Raw genomic sequence first — 23734 nt, 5'->3', positions numbered from 1 at the left:
CTTCCTCTACTGACTTTAGTTCAACTCCACCAAGTGTAGAAGTTATTTTGGGGTTACTGTTCCCCAGGCGTACGACCTTGCATTTGGCTGGATTAAAGCAAAGCTGCCACTTTTCTGACCATCCCTGAAGTCTATCTAGGTCACTCTGAAGAAGCTCTGCTTGGAGGTGATCATTAACTGCTCCACCAATCTTTACGTCATCTGCAAACTTAGACATCACGCCCTCCCCTCTATCCCTTCATCGATGTCATTTATTAAAATTAAATATATTTTTTTTAAATAAATAAATTTAAAAAATATGAAAATCAAAAACAACAGTGGTCATAATACTGATCTTTGGGGAATCCCACTTCTTAAATTAACCTAATCTGAGGAATAACCATTTATCAACCCTCTGCCTACTGCCCTGAAGCCATTCTGCTATCCATCTAAGGATTTTCCCTGTGATCCCAATCTGTTCCAGCTTATAAAGTAACCGCTCATGTGGGACTGAGTCAAACACTTTGCTGAAATCTAAATAAACAATGTCAAAATTTTCCCTAAATCCAGCTCACGAGTGACCGAGGTCAAAACAGCTGACCAGATTTGTTAAACATGATTTTCCATTTACAAAACTATGCTGCGTATCCTTCAGAATTCCATTCCTATCTAAGTGATCCTGAATTCCACCCTTGATCATTCCCTCTTAAACCCGATCCAACATTTTTGGGATGCCCTTATGCGTTGCATTACACGCCAACAGCCTGATAACTAAAAAAAATCCTCAAAATGACATCTTCGATCTCAATATTTCAGATTTTGGGACTTTTAATTAATTAAATTAATATTAATTTAATGAATAATATGGAAAACGAAAAAAAAATGTTTTTATTTAGATAATTATTAAATAACACAAAAGGTTGAAATAAAACAGAATATTATTCTGTAATAATCTGGCATAACCAATGATATTACAAGGATGATCCAAAATAGCAAAATGCCGAATTGAGTTTCCGATTTAAGGGAATTCGTACTAGGGATTCTCTATTTCTACGCTTTTAATATATTAAAAATACTTTTATATTTAAATACTTATCGATGTTTAATTTGTAAATTTTTAAAGTAACGAAATAAATTCAATTCACAGTTGTTGTTTTTTTTAGTGCTTTTAATTGTATGTAGTACATCTTATTTATACATCTTTATATAGAATATGCGGATATATATATATATATATCAAACCATAAGAAAAATAATATGCTAATCATGTAAAAAAATTACTTTCCATGAACGCCTACACCGTTCAGAATGACTAACACCGAAATATTAAAAAAAAACATTGAGCAAGCTACGCCCATTTATGAGGCAAGGGGGGGAAGGGGGAGAGTTATAGAAAGAAGCAAAAAGTCCTGAATCTCTGTAATGCAAATTAACCTCTTATTGAAACACCAATTACACGTTTTAATGAAGGAAACATTGTCAATAGTGACTGTACAAAACATGACCTTCAAAACAAGGTTCTATAAACGCACTTATTGTGACTGACTCTCTTCGTTTATTGGCGAGTTTGAGGAAAGTGCGAAACTATTTCTGGGCCGTCAGCTGAACTTTCTTTAGGTCGTTCCTTTAGTGGCCTACCTTTTGCAGACCAGTTTTAGAGTGTCCAGCAATTCACTAGTCTGTATTTGGTATGATAAACTTTGCCACACATATTGGAAAACATGCAGCTTAAAATGGATGCCTTCGATTTTTCTTGGATAAAACAATAAGGTACATCAATAACGTACACTGATATACTAATGAACTATCTGATCGCTGTAAAACCTTATCAAGGGTAAGTACTTTTGAACCTAATTAATATTTTATTGTGTAGTACAATTTTGTAACATGAATACATTAAGTAATTCATGTACTATGCAACGAAATACAGTATTTTATAACAGAAAATATAACAATTCATATATAAAAATTAAACACAGTATAAAACGCAGTATTAAACACAGTATAAAACGCAGTATTAAACACATTATAAGTTAAGATATATATATATATATATATATAAGAACAATTACCACAAAGAGTTATTTAAGATGATTAAAAATATATATCAAACGTACCAGAATTAATGACGCCAGTATATCAACGAAAAAGAAAGTAAACCACTTTAAGTTTGCTCGTAGGTAAAAGTTTTTCCTTTTGTGATAGTGCTTCTATATATCAATTAAAAAAGTACTTTGAAAACACGAAAAAAAGACTTCTCGAAGCATAAAATTGCAAGTCAACTTACACTGCAGTTAACATGGCTTGATAGTCATAATGTCGGCTGCTAATTACTGGCTAATAAGTATTTTCGTATCCAAAATACTTCTAACTAAATTAATGATGATATCATAAAAATAATCTAATTTTAATAATAAATATTATTAATATATTATTAATGTATAATTATTAATTAATACTATTAATATAGTATTTAACATAAATTTCAAATAAGTTGCATGCGCAATACTCATTAATCTTTCGTTAATAGCAGCTTGGAGACCTGACCTAGAAAAGGATAAGTTTTTTTGTTTTTTTTTTAATAAGCGAAAAGAAAAATCATACAAAAAAATAAAATAAATAAAATATAATAACTCTTTAATTGTGACTTTCAACACACTTATAACCAGAATGAATTTTAAAATACGAAAAACTTTTCTCTTTCTCCCTCTTCACAAACGCCACCTACGAAATGCAAATTTCAGAAATAGCAAAATTATTAAACAGAGTTAAATTTATTCAAGGAAAGCTTTAGTTATTTTATGTTAGAAATGTCATAAACTCTAGTTCGATAGAAATTACAAATTATCAGAATTTAGATTTTCCTGGTTTTATTGCATTGAATTATGAATAGGATACAGTAAAGTTGTTTCGCAAAAAATAACGCAGATTATAGTGTTTTAGATCTACTTTAGAATTCTGGTCTGCATTTGCAATCGCAGAAAAGGTAAAGTATGCAAAACGATATTATGTAAGTTTTAAAGTAAAGATATGCGATTAAATTTTGTGTGAAGTTGGGAAAAAGTAACCAGGGAACTTTGGAGTTTATCTAGCAAACTTATGGATTGGATACAAGTGGCATTGATATTCAGGTGGTGAAGGAATTTTAAGGACGGCAAGATGACGGTCAAGGATTTCTTCTCCGCAGGAAACGTTTTGCTCGTTATGTTTTGATGCTAAATGCATCGTGATCCGATTTGATATAAAAAAAATAATAATAATAAAAAAGAAAGAAAGAAAAGAAAAAAAAAACAACGTTGTAAAAGACATTCCTTTCAAATTCGTGATCAAATATCCTGGTTTATTTGAAACGCAATGCCATGTTATACCCTAAATTGGTTGAATAAAATCTTCAGAATATTTTTGAGGTCGAAATCGGCAAGTCCATACACTGAAATCGTAAATACATTACATTCCAAAATTATCAGATTCATCATTACAAGTTCATTAATCGTGCTTCTTGACTTTTACGTTATGTTTTACCTCTGTTTTTCTCACAGATACCTACGCTACTCAAAAAGCTTTAGGAACATGGTGATATTGATTACTGTTACCGTATTTCAACGGATAAGCCAACCTCTTGTTTGTTTTTGCATATAACTCTCTTTCGCATGTGAGTAGTGATGCGTTATAATAATATATGCATTAAGAATCTGCTTTCTAGTTCAATTATTTCTGCTCTTTATTTAAAAGTTTACAGTACGATCGTCATGGATTCTATATGGACTCCGTATTTTCATACTTTTCTAACACAGCGACTATATGTTTATATTCAGAACACCCAAGAGATCTGTTATACTGAAAATAATCGACATATGTTCGAAAAAATAAACACTTTCTTAGATTTTGGTCATACCTTCAACACTAGTTCTGTTTCTCGTCATTTTTCAAAATTATATTCTAGTGAAAATAATTAAAATTTCTGTTTCTGTCATCCATTTGGTATTTTTCATCGATGGGATAAGAACGTATAGGTCCCGTGAGTATTATGCTACATCACTGTGAATCACTTAGTGGCATAAATAACTCGCCTCGATCAAACCTGATAGGACATTGTTGATGACAGTTCTTTTAATTCGCTTGATGCTGTGAAAATTGAGAGAGTGTTTATTGATCAGCTCCACGCAGCTCTACTTTAGAATGACTTGGATTAGTTTCGCGGATAGTTAGAAAATTGGCAGCTGTGTTTTAATACAGAAAAATACAAGGTCTTACATTTCAGGAATAGCAACCCAAAAATAACTTATACACTCGGTGGAGTTGAATTAAAAACTGTGGGGAAAGGAAACGATTTAGGAGTTACGATACAGTCGGATATGAAGTTCTCTGAACAGTGTAGATAGGTGGCAAGGGATGCTTGTGGTGTCATATCAATGATTTACCGAACAATATCCTGTAGCGATAAGGAGGTCGTAACCCACTGTATAAAGCAATTGTAACACCACATTTTGAATACATGTCCAGGTATAGAGAACTCCTCTGAAAATAAGATATTGAGTTTCCTGAAATGGTCCAAAGACGGCCAACTCGCATGGTGGGATCGGCAAAAGGGCAACAGAGTTTGGCAACCAGGCGCCTTGGATGGAACCTGATTGAGGTCTATAAGGCTTTGAGAGAAAATTTTCACTGATATAAATGATTCCAGAACTACCGGCCATAAATTCAAAAAACGATTTTGACTGGATTGTTTGAAGTTTTCTTTTAGCCAGCAAGTTGTTAATTAGTGGAATAACTTACCGCCGTGGCTAGTTGAAGATGAATACTTGGGGAAGGGGGGGGGGGGTCAGAGGTTAGCTGGATAATTTTATGTTTATAAAAATATTTTATAAAATTAAAAGAAATTGTTATTATTTATTCTTATATTTTTTTATTTATTCATTCATTTCTTGTTAGCAGTGCAGTAAACACCTGTGGCTTCCTTGCACTGTATGTCCAATATTAATACTAACGAGTGCACATTGTTTTTTTTTCCCTGAGCATGCGTTTCAGAAGATTCATAATGGATCTTAAAATAATATAAAGAAATAAATTATAAAAATGAAATTAATAAACAACGTGGATAATGGCATCACTGCCCTACCATTAATATCCGGACACCCTTCCGTTGATAGTTGGTCACATGCTAGCGAAGCACCAAGTGTTAGACAACTATAAATATGTTCGTGCGTATGAATGCAAGATGTCACGATCGAGTTAACAAACTTCAAGCGAGGAATGATAATAGGCGGTCACAGAAGCATTCGGTCTGCACACGTGACATTTCAACAACACTGAAGATCCCTAGGTCGATTGGTTATGTGATCTGGAAATGGAAGTGCACTGGCGTTGAAACTGTGACGAATCGACCCGGAACACCTCCAAAGTTGACGGAACGTGACAGGAGAGACCCCTGGAGAGAATCGTTCGCTGGGAACGAAATTCGACGTTATAGTAACACACACGCCCTCAGTGAGATGATTAGGACACATGTCAGCACCGGTACAGTGCACAGGTACGATATGAGTTATCAGTCGTACACCGTGCACAAGCCACTAATTAGCCCGAGTAATGCCAAACGCGCTATCTAGCTTGGTGTAAGCCCACCGTTCTTAGATCGTAGACCAACGGAAATCTGTGCTTTGGAGTGACAAGTCACGGTACATGATCTACCAGTGTCATGGTTTTGCCTGGTTGAGGCGGGTGCCCGGAGAAAGCTATCTGCCGGACTGTATCGTCCCGACAATGAAGTTTAGAAGAGGCATTATGGTGGTCTGGAGCTGCTATGCATGGTTTGATCTGGGATAAATGATTGTTTTGGACAAAATCATGAGTGCGGAGGTCTATTTAGTCGTCGTGGACAATAATTGTCCACGACGTCTAAATAATTGTATACCTAAGTTGGGGCAGCACATCGATGAAGGTCCACCTGTATCAGCAGAACAATGCTCCATTTCATACTGCTTACGTTGTAACGCACTGGCTTGAGAAGATGTGCATCAAAAAGTTGTACTGGCCAGTCCATAACTCTGACTTCAATACGGTAGAGAAGCTGTGGAACGAATTGGGTTGTCTGGTGTGTGAGGAGAGACTGCCTAAAAAACAGCTAATCTGATAATCACTTAGAAGGCTGACTAGCAGAAAATATAGGAGGATCTTTATTAAAAAAAAAAAAAAAAAAAAAACTGGTGGAGAGTGTGCCACGAAGGAGTAGAGGCTGCTATAAACATTAAAGGTTTAGCACACGATATTAGTTTTCCTGTAAATAAAAGTCATTTGTAGAGATGCAGGTATCAGGATATTAATGATAGGACAGTATACATTCAACCTGGCAATTTAGGAACTGTGTCTCAAATAAAGGGTACTAGGAAAGTTTTGCAATACAGCTTTGCTTATTTAATTTTTTCAAAGTAATTTCCGCTACATTCAATACACCTCTCCATCCTCCGAAACCAATCTTTAAACCAATTCTGCCAAGTTTCACTAGGGAGTAAAGCACACTCGTTGTCCCAAGCCCGTAGAAGGTCCTCATCACTGGAAAACCGCCTCCCTTTTAGCTTCATTTTCACATGCGGGAACAGTGCAAAGTCGCAGGGAGCACGGTCTGGACTGTAGGGAGGGTGCTCGAGAAGTTTCAGTCCTGTCGTGGTCAAATATTCGGTGCAGGCTTTGGCGCGGTGAGCTGCAGCATTATCGTGATGGAGGAGTTACGATACAGTCGGATATGAAGTTCTCTGAACGGTGTAGATAGGTGGCAAGGGATACTCGTGGTGTCATATCGATGATTTACCGAACAATATCCTGTAGCGATAAGGAGGTCGTAACCCACTGTATAAAGCAATTGTAACACCACATGTGTGGTGTTACAATTCTTGGTGTCAAGAAATGGACACCTGGTACAAGGTGTCCATTCTTGACTTTGGCCGCAGGTTCTTCATAGATCCAATGACTTTAGGCAGGCATTGTTCAGTATACCACTTAGCTGTGACTGTCTTCTGCGTGTCCAAAACGACACGTTCCACAATTCCACTCGATTTGAAAAATACAGCTATCATTTTCTTCTTTACAGATCGGGATTTTCTGACAATTACGGGTGTGTCGTCATCATCAAAGACCCAAACTTTGTTTTGAGCCTTGGTCGGCAGATCGTAATAGTACAGCCAAGTCTCGTCACCTGTCACGATGTTGTTCACATACCGAGATTGTCCCTTATCAAACTTTTTTAACATCTCCCGGCACCAAGTCACACGTCGTGTCATCTGCTCTTCAGTCAGTTGATGCGGCACCCAGAGAGAACAAAGTTTCTTCACGTGCAAATGATCTTGCAGAATCGAACGAATTGCTGGTGCATTTAGGCCCAAAGTATCCTCTATCTGTTGGTAGGTCACTCGCCTGTTTTCGTCAAGCATTTTCCTCACAACAGTAACGTTTTCCTCCGTAACTGACGTTCGTGGCCTTCCCGGCCTCTCAGAATCCTCCAGAGTGAAATTTCCCCTTTGGAATTCTCTATACCACCTGAATATCGTTGTACGATGTGGACAATCATCATCTAGTGCAAGAGTCATTTCTTCTAAGCACTGGTCTATGGTTAAACCACGCACGAAATTATACCGCAAAACTATCCTTATCTCGTTTCGTGACCACGATGCCATCGCAAGCACTTTACACTCTCACTACTAATGAATAACTGAGCCCATCGACTTGGCGCGGCGGCTACTATGCACGTATGAACATGTCTCAACATGCAGCAACAAGCAGCTTCCTGTGATTTATTGTTGCGTCATATTGCAAAACTTTCCTAGTACCCTTTGTATCATCAGTAAGGTGTGCAATCGATTGCAACCGCTCGAAGACGTCCAAGTCGTAAACTTAGCGACACCGAGGAAAGATGAAAGATTCATCTCTCTCTCTCTCTCTCTCTCTCTCTCTCTCTCTCTAATGCTACCTTGCTATATGGACGCTTTCTGCAACGAAGGACGAACAGGGCCAAACTACTCGAAATCGTCTACACGCATGGATTTTATGCGAGAATATGTATGGTGTGTTCCATTGAGCGCTCGAGATCGTTGGGCCAGAAAAATGTTCGCGCTCCAACATCGTAATTGAAGTGATGAAGAATGGCACCGTGCGTTCTTCATAGATTATTCTGGAACACCCTGCAATTCAATTCTAGCCGGGTTATACTGCAGCATGAAAGAGGAATCCGAAACAACCCTGTACACAGGGTTCTTTCGGGTACAGGAACTCGGTAGTCAGTTGGGTGGAGGTGGATTGAGCCCTCATGGGTAATACAGTTATTAGAATCACCGATTTCCCCACACCTGGTGGAAAAGACCTAAGTTCGAATCCTGTCAATGACGCAAGGAATTTTGATGGTTCTTTTTTGCAAAGTGGCTGAGTTAGTTGGTTTCAGGGGAGGGTAGAATGCTTTTTTTACTCACAGAAACGGGTGTTTTTGTCCAGCAAACAGCAAATCGGCCACAGAATACATGCAAGTTACAGGCATATTATATACAGTGCAATATGGCCTAAATTGCTAATGCGCCTAAAATCCCTACAAGAACGGAGGTGGATTGCCATAATGAGATGACATTAGTCTCTATTACTAATCTTAGTAAGTTGTTCTCAGAATGGCAAGTAGAGCCTAGCTATTTTGGAGAGGCGGGTGTAATTGTGGGTTATCATATTGTGTAAGTGGTGTTTCCAGTTGATTCTTGTGTAGGACCGGTAGCTTAATCAGCTTTTTCCAGTTGATTGTCATAGAACTGAACAGTCCGGACAAACCACACATTTTCCTAGCGAATTCAGATGTTCGCAATGGGACTCACGTCGGAGGGAGAAGCAGACAAAATACATACTGGCAATCCCCTCGTCTCCAAATATATTGGCTACCAGTGACCTATGGGGTTCTATGTTGTCGTCCGTCAGAACAAATCTTTCGCTTGCTGAACCGGCATAGAGAAAGACCATCAGTCGCAGGATCTCATCTCTACTTTTCAGTGACTCTTAATCAGCCGGAAACAGTACTTACACAAGAATGGCGGCTGACTCACAGATACCTTGATTTTATCGATGCATCGCAAGTGCGAAACATATCTGCCGGTTGCTGAGAACCATTCTTTATTTATTATTTTATGAAGTTGCTGAGAACCATGCACTGTTTCGTCATTCGTGCTCAAAAATGATAGAAGATGCAGTAGTTCTCTTCTGTCCTCGTGAGTAGTCCATTTGGTAGAATCGCTGTTCACCCCACACCGGGTAGAAAAGACCTGATTTTGAGTTCCATCGACGACGTGAGGAAATTTTATGGGCCTTTTTTACACAACATGGCTGAGTTAGTCGGTCTCAGGCGAGGGTAGCATGATTTAATCATAGAAACTCGGGTTTTTCGTCCAGCAAACCGACCAAAACACACAATTTATAGACAGTATATACGGAATAATGTGGCCCTAGTTGCTGATGTTCCTAAAACCGTACTACAACTACAATAACAACTCTTCTTCTGTGAGCGGGTTATACTGTGGTTATAACCACCGTCCTTCCCACAGCAGGTGGAAAGGACGGGAAGGTACGATCCGCAGCCACTGTTACCAACATCTGTGAACTAAACTAAACTATTATATTAGGGTCACATAGAAAGCCACTTCAACTATCCATGTGTATTGTGTCTATAAATTGTGTGTTCTCTGGTCGATTTGCCTGCTTTTCTGGACTGAAACTCCCAGTTTTTCTGGGGGGGGGGACCTTGCTATATACGCCTGAGACCCACTAACTCACCCACAGAGTAAAAAAAAAGCCCATAAAAGTACATCTGTGCACTGTAGTGTTGTCAGCACGTTCCTGCTACACAGAAGCGACCATCCAGCCTCTCGAAGACCGAAAAATCTGATAACTCTCGACTTTCTCTATAATCTTGTACTCTGAAGTCGGTTGCTGCGAGACAGAAGCCTGTTTACTGCGTGACACACGGATTTCTTTGAACTCAACGATCTCTACGTTCGTATTTTATATCAGTCTAAGCTTCTGGCCTATTGGTCCCGTTTTTTAATCGTTTGTACACTGAGTGCACAGGAATCTCATGATTTCTCATTGCACAGAAATCCTGGGATTTCTGTCCACTAGTAACGAGTAGGCCCACCTTTCTCCCTGATAAGGGCAATCACACGGCGAGGCATTGAGTCCACTAGTTCACGAAAGCTTTCCACAGGTATTTCCATCTATGCTTGCTGCACCGCTGTCCACAATTCCGTTGCATTACTCGTTGGAGGATCCAAAGCTCGAACGGACCTTTCCACATCATCCCAAAGATGCTCCAAAGGGTTCATGTCCGGTGAACGGGGAGGCAATTCCATGGTGGTAAAATCTGCGGAATGCTCTTCGAACCATGTTCTAGTCACCACAGCTGTGGGGAGGCGCAATGTCCTGCTGGAAGAGTCCATGCCCTGTGGGTGCACGATGGCCATGAAGGGATGTAGATGGTCTGCAAGGATGAACACATAACCTGGACCGTACAGAGATGAGTCTAGCGTACCAGAGGTCTCAGCGTGTGCCAGTTCACCCCCAGACCATTACAGACCGTCCACCTTCCTTAACAGTTCCTTGTTGACGTGACGGATGCATAGTTTCGTGCGGTTTCCTCCATATACGCACCCTCCCGTCTGCTCTAAATAACTGTAAACGGGTCTCATCGAACAAGGAGAACCGTCTCCAATCATCCAATGTCCAGTGTCGATGTTCTCTTGGCCAATTCAGGCATAGAGTCCTGAGTCGTGATGTCACTCTGGTGGGTCGGCGGCTCCCATAACCTATTGCGGCTAGTGATCGCCTGATGCCGATCCTGTGGTCGAGACGTTTCTGGTACCTCACTCGTTGAAGTCGGTGGTGATTTGTGCCATTGTCGCTCTCGGGTTGGCTGAAACAATGCGAGACAGACGTCGACGGCCATGTTCGTCCACCACTTTTCTCCAACAACAGCACTGTCCTCGAGGAGATGTTATTCCGGAAATGGCGTATTCCCGATACACTCTTGATACTGTCGAACGGGGATAGTGCAATTTCTGTAACACTTCAAAGTCGGTTAACTCACGACGATTATCTGTACTGATATCGAATTACCGTCTACGTGAATGCGGTGTACTTAAATACTTGCCAAGTGGTGAGTTCGTCCACTAGCGAGAAGGGTGACAACGTTGCCCAGGAACCAGGTATCCCATGAATTCTCCTTTTAGTGTATATTTCGGTGCAACTCAACCACCCGCTAATTTGTATGCACTTCCAATCAGTCCTTCTGAGTGCTGCAATTTCAATGTCACAGAGTGTGCTATGGTGAAGTTGCTCAAGTCTTCAAGGTCCAGGGGAACCTTGGAACAATTCAATTCCTCTTTTTTTCCAAGCCTCCTTTATTTTTTAAACCCCACAAAAAAAAATTGCATTAGTTATGGAAGGATTTTGCGGTTCTACACATAAATATTCCAACGCGAGAAACAATGCAAGTGAGTGCAAGTTTCTCGACTTCTTCGCATAAATGAAGGTCAACTGCACAAACAATACAGAAAATCCTCTGAAATGCAGGTCAAGTCCTTCAATAGTTTTATAGCTATCTTCGTTATCGGCACATTTATTAAGAAAAAAAAAAAAAAAACGCATGTGTACCCTATACACACGAAAGATGTTTTATGTGTAAACATCTTTGATGATACCTACTAAATTTCGAACAGCTAGAACCGAACGACGTAGATCGTTCGGTTCTAGCTGTTGAACAATGTAGCGTTTCATGCTCACGCCCGCTACTTACTCTACCGAATCAAATTTAGTGACATTAGCGTCATACTTCAGTCCAAAATATTTATTATGAACAATACGGTTTCGTGCGATGTAATGTTTTATGCACACGACCACTGCTTACTCTACCTAATCAACGTTTGGAAGAGGTTAGGCCAATAGCCTAATTTACCCATTTGATTGTAGCCATTTGTTGAATAGTATGATTGCAACAATACAAGTACTTTTGTTACAATTATACTATCACTATGCATACTTGATACAGCAAATAGAATCGCTCCAGATGAAATTTATCCACTATCTTTCCAGACGTAACCCCATGTTTTACCACAGAATCTTCTACCGGAATCTCTGTTCCTATTTCAAGCTTCAATCTGTGGAAACTCGGCGAACTGTTCTTGATTGAAAACTGTTCTACCATATCTTCGCTGGTTCAACGTACCTGCAGGATCTTCTATGCCATATTGACCTTCACGCTCCAGCGGTGGCTACTAGACAGAAGACTATGGTAACTCTAGATTAGAGATATCGAGGAACTCCTTCTTCAAAAGAACATTGGCACTCATGAACAAGTTCGATTTGGATATGGCTGTGAACAAGAAATAGTTTCACAGAACTATTTGGAGTGGGTTGACTGGTTGATGGATGAGTTCTTTGCTAAAGATGTTCTCATTAATTCGTGTGTGTGTGTGTGATGTCTCCTGCAACAACCTGCTCTCTGCGATTTTTCATGCCGCTGGACTTGACGTCACGAATACCTTTTTTTATTTCCGTGAATTGGACTTTTCCCATTTGAATGAACTTTCATTGTACAAAGTAGATTTTTGTTCTGTTAACTTTTTTTCTGCTCTGTTATACACTACGACGACAATGAAGAGCTCATACTAGATCGTAAATTGTATGAATCGGACTTGGACATTCGCAAAACGATTGAAATGACGATGTGTCAAGACAACGACGGTGACCCTAACGAAGCGTGCGATAATGACCTACGTAGCCTTGTAACGCGACTGCGATCAGAAGACCCCTTTCGAAACTTTTACAATCATCCAAACAGAGAGATGAATGAGAATCTAAAGCCTGCCACGCTCAACCGACTCGGCGCAATTGCAAAGAAACGCGAAAACTTGATGACCAACGAGGGCTTCTGCAACTTAATGAGATGGCCAATGACAAGCAAAAGATTCTACTCATACATGTCTGCCTCCACGGGGCGAAAGTGGGGCAACGTTTGGCCTCAGCAGGAGTCCAGCGACTAAACCACCAGAAGAACAACGGTACATGAGGCTACACAAATACAATATCCGCGCACTTTTAAATCTCTGGCATTTCCAGTGAACTGGTACACCCACAATGAAAACAACGCGGAGATGGGAAAAACCCCTGGTGCCGTTTGACCCTAAACACACTTTACTTTACTCATACATGTAATTTGGAGTCTGTTATCTCCCAATCGCGAACCGATTCAAATATTTTGGACCGGCCCATCTGGTTGAAACAGACGGATACTGTAACGCCTACATTACATGCGCTTCAACTGCTGAAGCACATGTAATGTAATGATTTTGGATGTGCTCAGAGCTGGTTTAGGCTAGCTCTGAGCACATCCAAGACCACCTCCCATTACCTTTTCGCGATCTCCTCTCCCAACTCCGTCTTTTTGCCTTTCCCATGATGCTTTGCGCTGGCAACTGAGGTAACAGAAAATGACGCCATTTCTGGAAATGACGTCATTTTCGTTTCATAAAATCGTGACAATTTGGTTTTACTACCGTCCGAAATTTAGTTGGTGCCGCCAAATATGTTTACACATCAAAAAGGAAGAAGTCCTACTGCCATTCCACAATTGCAAGGATAGGATGCCTGGAAACATAGGTATATTTGGGTCTAACGGCTCCTGGGATTTCTCCCATCTCCGCATATGTACACTGTATCGGACAAGCCAGGGATTTAAAAGTATATGGGTCATGTGGTATTTAGCATGTTGTGCCCTTGTTTATCCGGCCTGTTAGCCGCCGGGTCCCTAATGGGACCCGACGTTACCATACCTCGCCACGGGGAGGCCGGTCGGGTGTTACCTTTATAGTACTCTGGCGGGTCCTGCCACCTACTTTCCTGGGATTTCAGTGGCTAGAACCTAAAAAAAAAAAAAATGCTGTTCGCGGTTAGTTATTAGCATTTGTTAGAATAATTTAGATGCTTGCGAGGGGCTATACACTGAAATAATATTTTCTATATGGCTAATGGGTCGGGCAGGAAATTTTGATGTAGTTAAATTTGGATGCGTAGGGCTGAAAATGCTGTGAAAGTCAACAGTAAAGGGGATGTGAAGACTGGAGGGAAGAAAAGGAAGTAAGGGGCCGATAGAGAGGATGGCTCCGCGATTGCAGTGGAGCAGGCCCGTGCTCCACCAGAGGGAAGAGATTTGGGGAAGGGAAGGAGTGGGGGCAAAGCACCCTCTCCCCACGGGAAGGGAAAGAAAGCACCGTTCAAGAGAGAAACAGTGTATGTTGAGTCATATAACAACCTTGGATGTCCTTTAGTCCAGGTGCCCAACAGGGCAAGATGGGGTTCTTCTGGTCTTCTATGGTGTCTTTGAACAAGTTGAGTCAGAGTCTTAGTTGTGTTTCCATTACTCTGGGCCATTGAGGGATGGCTGTTGTCTCGTGATTGATATTTTCCTATTCATGGATTTGTGAACTTTTGGAATACCTGCACTCAAGGGGAGGGTAGGGTCCGTTTTCTTGTGAACAGATTTTGCGCAAAAAGTGTGAATGCTTTGTAGGTCTCTTCGTCTTGTAGAACGATGTCCTCCTGGTTTCGAAGAAGCGAGTGAATCTTGGTGTATAGTTGACATCTGAGGTCCTCGTATTGGTCACACTCGTATACCAGGTGCTCCCACGACTCCTCCTGTCCACAGGAGCACCGCGGAGTAGCTGAGATTCCAAAGTCATATAGCCTCTTTCTAAATGAGCCATGTCCGGTCAATAGGTAGGTACTTTTGAGTCCGGGTGAAAACCAGGCTGGGGAGAGTGGATAAACTTGTCCTACATCCGGTATAAACTTCTTTGTAATGGAGCCTTTGTTAGTGAGGTTCCAGCGATTTTGCCAATGTGATTTCACGTGTTGCAAAATCCGTCTGTTCTCCACGGTTTTGGAGTTTGTTGGATCTGTGGTGAATCCTATATGAGAGACTATTTTTCCTTTGGAATGTTGGTACAGCAACCCCCAGCACGCAATCTCCAAGTCCAGGGGAAGGCATCCCGCCAGGACCTGGAGCGCGTGGTTGCTCACAGTGCAGCAAGCTCTTGTCATTATGAGTAATTAACCCCGGGGGCTCACATCTGGTGAGTATGGGCTTGGCACACCCAGGGTCCTGAGCTGGATATCATCATTCTTCCCTTTCTTGGTGATTCCCTTCTACTTTTGACTCTCTCTCTCTCTCTCTCTCTCTCTCTCTCTCTCTCTCTCTCTCTCTCTCTCTCTCTCTCTCAGGGCTACTCGGGAACTTTTTTTTTTTTTCCTGGTGCAGCATAAGCCTCAGGCTTCCTTGCATCATATGGATAATAATAATAATATCGATCGGTGTGTCATCTCTAGTTTTTTCTTGTTGACAGCTGTGCTAGTCTTTGTGTACCAGGCCCCAGCTGCATAGGCTAGTGCTGGGATAAAGAATGCCTTATAGAGGACGCCAAGGGCCCTCTTCTTCAGGCCCCAATCTTTCCTAGTGATTCTGGCCAATAGGCTCGCATACCTTCTTATTTTTGTTCTCAGGTAGCAGAGATGTGGTGTGAAGCTAAGGTTTCTGTCAAGTATCACTCCGAGGTATTTTATTTCTGTTAGCAACTTTATGGTTTTCCCGTTTATCTTAATCTGCGGTGGTCTTCTAGGGTCAAGGAATCCTTTGAGAAGTATTGAACTTGTTTTCTCTGAGGAGATAGTAAGGAGATTTGTACTAGCCCAATTTTGCAAGTCGTTAGTGGCCCGGTTTGCTATGGTCTCCAGTCGTGCCCGGAAACAGCAAGATATGCGAGTTCCAAATATTGGGTGGGAGGGCTGTACAGGAATTGCTGTGTCGTCATTTTACTACTGAAAGGGTAAGCTGCTACTGTTTTCCCTTCTCTTCTGTCCTTCAATGAACATATCTACCAAATGTGGTTGTAGTTGCATTTCTTCCATTTTATCTTGCTCTCCAGACAGCTCTTAATAGGGATGTTAACTGTGGCCACCCTGTACATCAATTTCTTAACTTCAATCAGAATGCTATATATATGTTTTTTTTTTTTTTTTCTGGAATTAATTTTGATTCCGGAATATCTTCTTTTGAGGACTGTGATGTACATCACCTGCCAAAAGTAACCTCCTCATTTTCCTGTATAAACAAGTGACTCAAGTCAATAAATAAACTGCCCTCGTAGATAGCACACCGTGTGGAAAAGACCTGAGTTCGAATCCCGTGATGACGGGAGGAAGGTCTCAGGCGAAGGTAGCATGGTTTTTCTCCCGAAAACTCGGGTTTTTCATCCAGCAAACAGAAAATCGACCTCAGAACACACGCAATTTACAGACAATACACACGGAACAGCATAGCCTTAGTTGCCAATGCCCCTAAAACCCAATAACAACAACTAAATTTACAAGTAATGGAGTTGTGGAGTAGGCAAGGGTATTTTTTTTATCGATCAGCTATTTAAAAAAAAAAAAAAAAAAAAAATCCATCATGTCGATAAAATGTCTGCTTATATAACGCGAAGTTGCAGTGTTAAATGATATTGGAGGCAACCTTTAACATAAAACTGACTGGTAAAAAAATACATATAGCAGAGCGTGGTTTCGATCCACGGACCTCTGGGTTATGGGCCCAGCACGCTTCCACTGCGCCACTCTGCTACGTTTAGATGCTTCTTATATTGACTTACATCAGGGAAATGCAATGAATTGACATTCATATGTGTCCCGATTTCATATGTTGTGAATGTCATAGATAACGCTGACTGGGTGGAAAAAAATGAAATTAAATAAACGATTTCTCTTCATAAAGGATAAAATTATGGGGAGCAATTGTAGACAATGGTTTTAAAGGGGGTGGCGGCAAAAATTCAGGTGTGCCTCGGGTGGAAAAGATCGGGAACAGGGGCCAAATATGAATGATGAAAAAAAAACTGATACGATGTGGGCAAGGATTAATTCAGGGTGCAAATGAGAAACTGGCGATGGATTCCTCATAATACCAACTGTTTAAAAATTAGAAAGCCAAACAATGTACAGTAATTACACAAGACTGTGGTTTAAAAGTATCAAACAAAATCAAGTGTATAGAGGAGCGTGGTTTCGATCTACGAACCTCTGGGTCATGGACCCAGTACGTTTTCACTCCGCTACATGATATCTTTCGCTTCTGATTTCTTAAGATCGTTTGATTTAACAAGCAGCTTTTTTTCTTTCTTTTTTTATAAAGATGCTCGGAAAATGTCTGCTGCTGGCGAGCAATGTACCAAGGAGGTCAGACGGCGTTGGAGATTGTGGTGTTGTATAGTTCCGTTGGTGGTTATGCAGGGAATCATGAACGTCGACACCATACCTTAATCTGTATCGCTGACTAATGTTTGTTTCCACAAGATAATGCTCCATGTCTTAGTGCCGTTCAAGAATACATTTCATACAAAAGTTGGAATGGAAGTAATGGTAGGATTTAGGCACATCAGCAACTTAAACCATATTGTGTCATATATAATGTCTGTAAATTGCGTGTGTTATGTGGTCGATTTTATCTTTGCTGGAAGATAAACTCGAGTTTCTGGGAGGGAAAACCATGTTACACTCCCCTTAGAACGACTAATTGTCATGTAAATTGCATGTCGGTTTGCCTCTTTTGCTAAACCAAAGGCTGTAGTTTCCAGAAGAACAAAACCACGCTTCCTCAATCCGACAAATTTGGCTATGGTTTTAAAATGCCCATTAAAACTGCTCGCGTCATTTTATTATATTATTATTATTATAAATTTATTTCTCTGTTGAAGAGACACCCCTGGGATGGCCATTTAGAAGGGTGAGAGTTATATTCTAAGGTGTGAAGCGGATCCATTAGCGAAAGGTTACAAAGTTCATGGGACGTTCACTCTGAAAGGTTGAATACAGAATTTTGGAATACATGAGTAATTATGATTTTGTAATAGAATATTTACATTTTTGCCATCTTTGAACATCATAGAATATTTAAAATTTTGACATCATCTTAGCTTGGCATCTAGAGTACCGAGAATATATAGTTTTTGAGCCGAGTGGCTGTGCACTAGTTACAGGAGACGATAGGAGTCGACAAAGACTTGCAATCTGTAGGCTTTTTCGTTAGAGAGCTTTTCCGGTTCAATTCTTAGTTCATTGAAGAGTTCTGTTGTGTTTGCTGGAAAAAAACGACTTAGGCTGTTGAGGTTTTTTAAGTTGCTTTGAAGAGGATGTCTTGTTTCAGCAATTCTGGTGGATTGTTGACGAGAGTGAAACAAGCCGTCAATACTTAGCAGTTGGGCTAATGTGAAAATGTTTCTTGTGTTGATTGTCTGTTTCCAGGAAGGAATGCTGAGATTGGAGAGTAGGATGGCTCTAGAGATAATAAATGGGTGGTTCGAGATCCTGTTCAGCCATCTCAAGAGCCAGTATTCAATACTAAGGAACGCTTTCAGGTTGCTCTGTGGGGCAGAGGAACAAATCTGTGACGCATACAGTGAGATGGGAAGTACACATTTCAAGATATACTTTTTAACAAGATCTGGGTTTCTAATGCCAATTAACTCCTGTTTGGCAGCCCAGAGCGCTGCATATGTTTTAGCTTTGATGTAATCAAAGTGCTCAGAGAATGTTAGTCCCTCATCCCATTTTAGGCCAAGGTCTACGTGAGATTTAACCTTTGGAACTTCGCATCTGCTTACCAGCATAGAGATATTGTTCCTGCTCTTTTTCTTTGTTATTGTCATCTGGGCAGATTTACTTGGGTTTAAACGTAGTCCAATACAATCGAGGTAATGCTCCAGTTCATTTATTGTGTTATTAGCTTGTTGATTTGTTTGCTTATCTTGTTGTAGATCTTTAGATTTGACGAAGAATTTCAGGTCATCAGCATATGTAGTAAAGTTGTCTTTATGGGATGCAAAAAATGGTTCCAGAGCTGCAGCAAATAACAGTAAGGAGAGAACACCTCCCTGTGGCACTCCCTGCGAAATGGAGTAATGGGCAATAAAATCGTCATTACGAATTGCGAGGCATCTTTCTTTCAGAATGCTACATAATATCTTCAGGATATTGCCTTGTATTTTGAGGTAGAAAGATAAAATTTGTTCCAGAGCCGTTATCGAGATATTGTCAAAAGCTGCGGATATGTCTAGGAAGATAATATCGAGCTGTTCCTTATTGTTGAGAGCTTTCTGCATCCGGAAAAGGGTCTCAATGAGATTTGTGACGGTTGATCTTCCAGATAAGACGGAGTGTAGGTGTAGAGGACGATGCCCGAAGCAGTGATGGGTGAAGGCTGAGGGAAGGGTCTTCTCAAAAATTTTCAAGATGGTGCAACTTATGGCTACGGGTCTATAGTCTTTGGCGTTTTTTGGTTTCTTTATTTTGGGAATGGGCCTGACTATGTAGCTGTTCCATATACAGGGAAGAGTACCTTTTTGAATGATTTGATTGAAACTGTGATGCAACACTTCAATAATATAAGGGCTGCTGATTTTTGCCCTGAAAAGAGGGAAGTTATCAGGACCAACAGTTGCTTTATTAGGAAGTTCATTTATGGCTTTCATGAGGTTTTCTTTGGTAATTGTGATGGTTGTTAGAGGTGTCTTTCTTATTAAGTTTGAAACGGATTCTTCTGTTTCTACGATTCGGTGAAGGAGATCAGTTATTCTCTTCCTGTTTTCTTCTGTTGCTAATTTTGGGCCCGGGAGGTTGTCCAAATGCCTTCTTGGACTATTCGGTAAATACCTCGGCAGTCATGAGACCCTTTTTTCTGTTATCCCGAATGATCCTTTTTCCTTGTTTGAGCTTTGATAGTACATCTGCGTAATGTGCTTGTCTTTTCAGCTTTATAAAGTGAGCACTCTCTTTTTTGTACAGAATGTGGTCATTAGGATGTCCTGTCTTCAGCCACTTCCTGTAAAGTCTTTGCTTTTTACGAAAGCCATATTTTATCTGTGGATTAAACCAGTTTTTGGATTTCTCGGTTATCCTTATGACCTTCGATGCTCCTTCATATGCAATTTTTGTGAGCTTTAAGGCCAGTAGCTGGATAGCTTCCTCTGACGGCTTCGTGCTTAGTTCTTGCCATTTGTACTCTCGAAGTTCTTTGAGAATGTTGTTTGGCTTGATGTATTTTAAAGAAAAGGTGTGCATGCCGTTAAAATTTCCGCCGTCCCTCTAATTGGGTCCAGCAACATTGAGTGTGGTCTCTACAGCTATGGGATTGTTGTCTGACTTAAAGCGAAACAAGTTATCTCCTAATCTAATGCTGAGTGTATTGTAATAGACAACATCTAACCGCTGATTCCGTCTAGTTGCTGGGGTAACTAGCTGTTTCCAGCTCGATCTATTTGCGGAATTTGAACCCGGAAATTTTCTGTAGAGTGTGGAAGGATGCTGATTGTAAATCTTTTTCTATGTGCATGGCTAGATTGCAGTACAGGAATATCCAAGCGAGTGAGTTATTATTAGTATTAGCCGTATGATGCAAGGAATTCCTAGGCTTTTCCTGCATCAGCAGCAAAATAAGAACTTTTATTAAGTGTTCCACTTCTCACGTAGGTACTGATCCAGCTGACCTTTGAACTTTCCCATTCTGTCACCCTCAACTACCCCCACAGAAGTCTTATTCCAGTGATTTCTATCTCGTTAGCTAAAAGAGAACTTTATACAACCCAGTCTCTATCCCTACCCCTTAATTTCAACATGAATCTCCGCCTTCTAGCAGCTTTTATAAATGTGAAAATTTTAGTCTCCTCCCTTATAGAACTCCATCAGATCCCCTGTAAGCGACCTGGTTGCCAAGCTCCTTAGCCTACATATCAGATGTCTTTCCTCATATGAGTCGTCCACGTTTGGACCTTTTCAAGAAGCTCGATCTATCTGTCGGAGTGGTTGCTTGGACAGAGTAATGCAAGTGCAGTCTCACCGTTGCCTTATGTTAAATATCCTATAAATCATCAATAGAACACGACGGCTCTTACTTGCCATTTGCTAGCAATGCATGGAGAAATTCATGTCCGCAAGGGTAGTAATCCCCACATCTCTTGCCTACTCTACTATCTCCTCCTGATGTATATCAATGACGCGTGCAGCTTGTAGTGGAACCACATCTATAATGCACTGACGCCTCATGGATTCAGTTGATTTGACACAAAATAAAACAACTTTAATGAAAAATGGTTGGTTGTAGAATTTTAAGCACAGCAGCAGCTTAGACCATATTGCGAAGTATATGTTAAGTCTATAAATTGCATGTGTTCCGTGGTCGGTTTGCTGGACGAAAATTCGAGTTTCCGGGTTGGGGGGAACCATGCTACCCTCAACTACGTTGTGAAAAAGGCTCGTAACAATTCTTCGCCTCATTGAAGGGATTCGAACTCAGGTCTTTTCCACCCGGCTTGGGGAAGATGGCGATTATACCAACTCTACTAGCCACGAGGACAGTCCTCTTTAACATAACGCCATTTATACCATGTGCATATAGTACTGCAGATTTTTAGATTGATAAATACATAGTTATCAAAAATATTTATTTAATAACCATAACAATGCAAGTTTTCAACAATTTATTACTTTATAGAATAATGATATGTGCATAAGAGTTATGGCACCAGCAATCACCACGGCTAGATCATTAATAAAAACTTAACAAAAACTGCAAGTAATGAAGGATGTCCTGTCTTCAGCAACTAACAGTGAGGACATCATGCTTAACTGCGAGAAAGGGCAGTTTTATGGATTTAAAAAAAATTATATTACCAGTGTATAATCATGTTGATAAATCCATAAACAATTTTGAACCGCCCAGAATCTCGCTCGGTTCTGGGCGGTTCAAAATTGTTTATGGATCGGGGAATAGCAGAAGATTAGATCTCATGACATTCACCTATGGGCGGTAGGTTGTCCAACACTAGAGTAAGCTGCTTCTCAAAGTGAATCTGGCTAAGCTCAAAGAGGAATTGGATGGTTACCTTATAATAATGGGAACGGTATGAAGGCGTCTGTTTTATTTTTTGACTGATATATAAAATGTCCGGTTCCTTGCAGAATTTGACCTTACTAAGACTATTTTGTAACTGGTAATTCAAAAGATTAGATAAAAGGTCCTATATAAATCAATATACACACACTGGCAAAAAAGAAACAAACCTTTGTATTAAGACAGTCATAGACACAAGAAATGCAAATAAATGCCAATATGAAACCAGAATGAGGAAACGCGTGAGCTATCAGACTGTGAAAACGGTCTTATCGTGGGTGCACGTTTCGCAGGAATCACTAGTCAAGAAACGAAAGGCATAAATGGTTTTTCAAAAGGATCCATCTCAAAGGTTTTTAATGACTGGAAAGCAAGCGGTTCTTCCACATCTCAAAGGCGTAAATATGGCAGAAAAGCAATACTTGAAGAGAGAAGCGTTGTACTCTAAGGAGGACTGTACAGAAAAATAGAACATCTAGTGTGCAGCAAATAATAACTGAATTCAACCGAGGCCAGAACTACCCTACTTCAACCCTCACCATCCGCAAGGAATTGAAGAAACTGGGCACTGGCAGTCGCCTGCCTATTCGGAAGCCACTTGTTTCAAAGAAAAACAAAAAGTTCGCTTGCAGTTGTGCCGAGAACGTTCTCATTGGACAGTGGAACAATGGTAAAGAGTTATGTGATCAGACGAATCACGATGCACTTTGTTTTGCACTGATGGTGGGCAGACAGTGTGGCGAGAACCTCAAGAAGCGATTGGCCCTACTTGCTTGTCAAGACAACCAGAATCTGGAAATGGTATCATAGTATGGGGAATGTTTTTTTTTTTTTTTTTGCGTGGATTGGGTCCATTGATTCTGGTGGAAGGTCGATTATTATCCAGGAAGTACCTGAGTTTTGTCCATCTACTGCACCCTACAACGTTACATTTTTATCTCGAAGGTGATATCCACCTAATGGATAACAATGCAACAGCGCATCGGGCCAGAATAGTTCGGAGAATACGACACGGATTTCTATCAAATTCGGCCACCACATTCATCTGACCTCAGGTCCTACTGAGAATGTGTGGGATATGCTGGAGAGAACTATTCGGCAACGAACTCCCATCATTCAACTTTGTCGCAGCTACGCGATATTTTGCTGGAAGAATGGTTACAATTAGACCAAAATGCATCCTATAGGATTCATACCTCGCCACGCGCTTGCTGTTGAAACAAAGGCAGCCCGATTCGATATTGAATAAAGGTTTGTATTTTTTTGGCCAGTGTGTGCACCAGTGAGAACTTACCAATGGTATTTATCATTATTCAACCTCTTCTGTCGAATCTTAAAATGTAACTTTATTTACAAAATGTTAATGATAATTTTCTTTTCGTTAATCCAATGAGCATTTATAAAAAATACTTTTCTTGTTTTTAGGACTGCTGACGATGGTTATCTCCCATACTGTCTCATGGATCCTCTTATCAGCAATGTTCTTCACTTTATGCGCAAAAGACATGTTCAACAACGACCGCCGTCAACGAGATACTTTGAGCCTATGTTTGAAAAACTGTGGTATTTGCACAAGGGTTTATGAACTGGGCGTATACAATGGAACTCGCTGTGCTCGCAGCTGTGTGAAAAGTAATGGAAAGAAGATTGTCGACGCTGACTGTAATAAGTTAAAATTTTTCAATTATGACTCTAAACTGTTGAGGAAGTACATCAGGCAAACACGAGGCACTCATCGCAGAGAAATGA

The 23734-nt window shown here is 40.4% G+C and overlaps 1 long non-coding RNA gene across 1 annotated transcript; it reads left to right on the top strand.

The window, feature by feature from the left end:
• Nucleotides 1–1714: 1714 nt before the first annotated feature.
• On the top strand, nucleotides 1715–23734 carry LOC150084982 (uncharacterized). The gene is made up of 2 exons (XR_016547088.1): nucleotides 1715–1813; nucleotides 23411–23734. It is a non-coding gene; the product is annotated as an uncharacterized LOC150084982 (long non-coding RNA).

The sequence above is a fragment of the Mastigoproctus giganteus genome, chromosome 6, assembly GCF_048544385.1.
Source record: "Mastigoproctus giganteus isolate SK-2022 chromosome 6, ASM4854438v1, whole genome shotgun sequence".
In the NCBI taxonomy this organism is placed as follows: domain Eukaryota; kingdom Metazoa; phylum Arthropoda; class Arachnida; order Uropygi; family Thelyphonidae; genus Mastigoproctus; species Mastigoproctus giganteus.
This window is presented reverse-complemented; position numbering and strand designations above follow the sequence as displayed.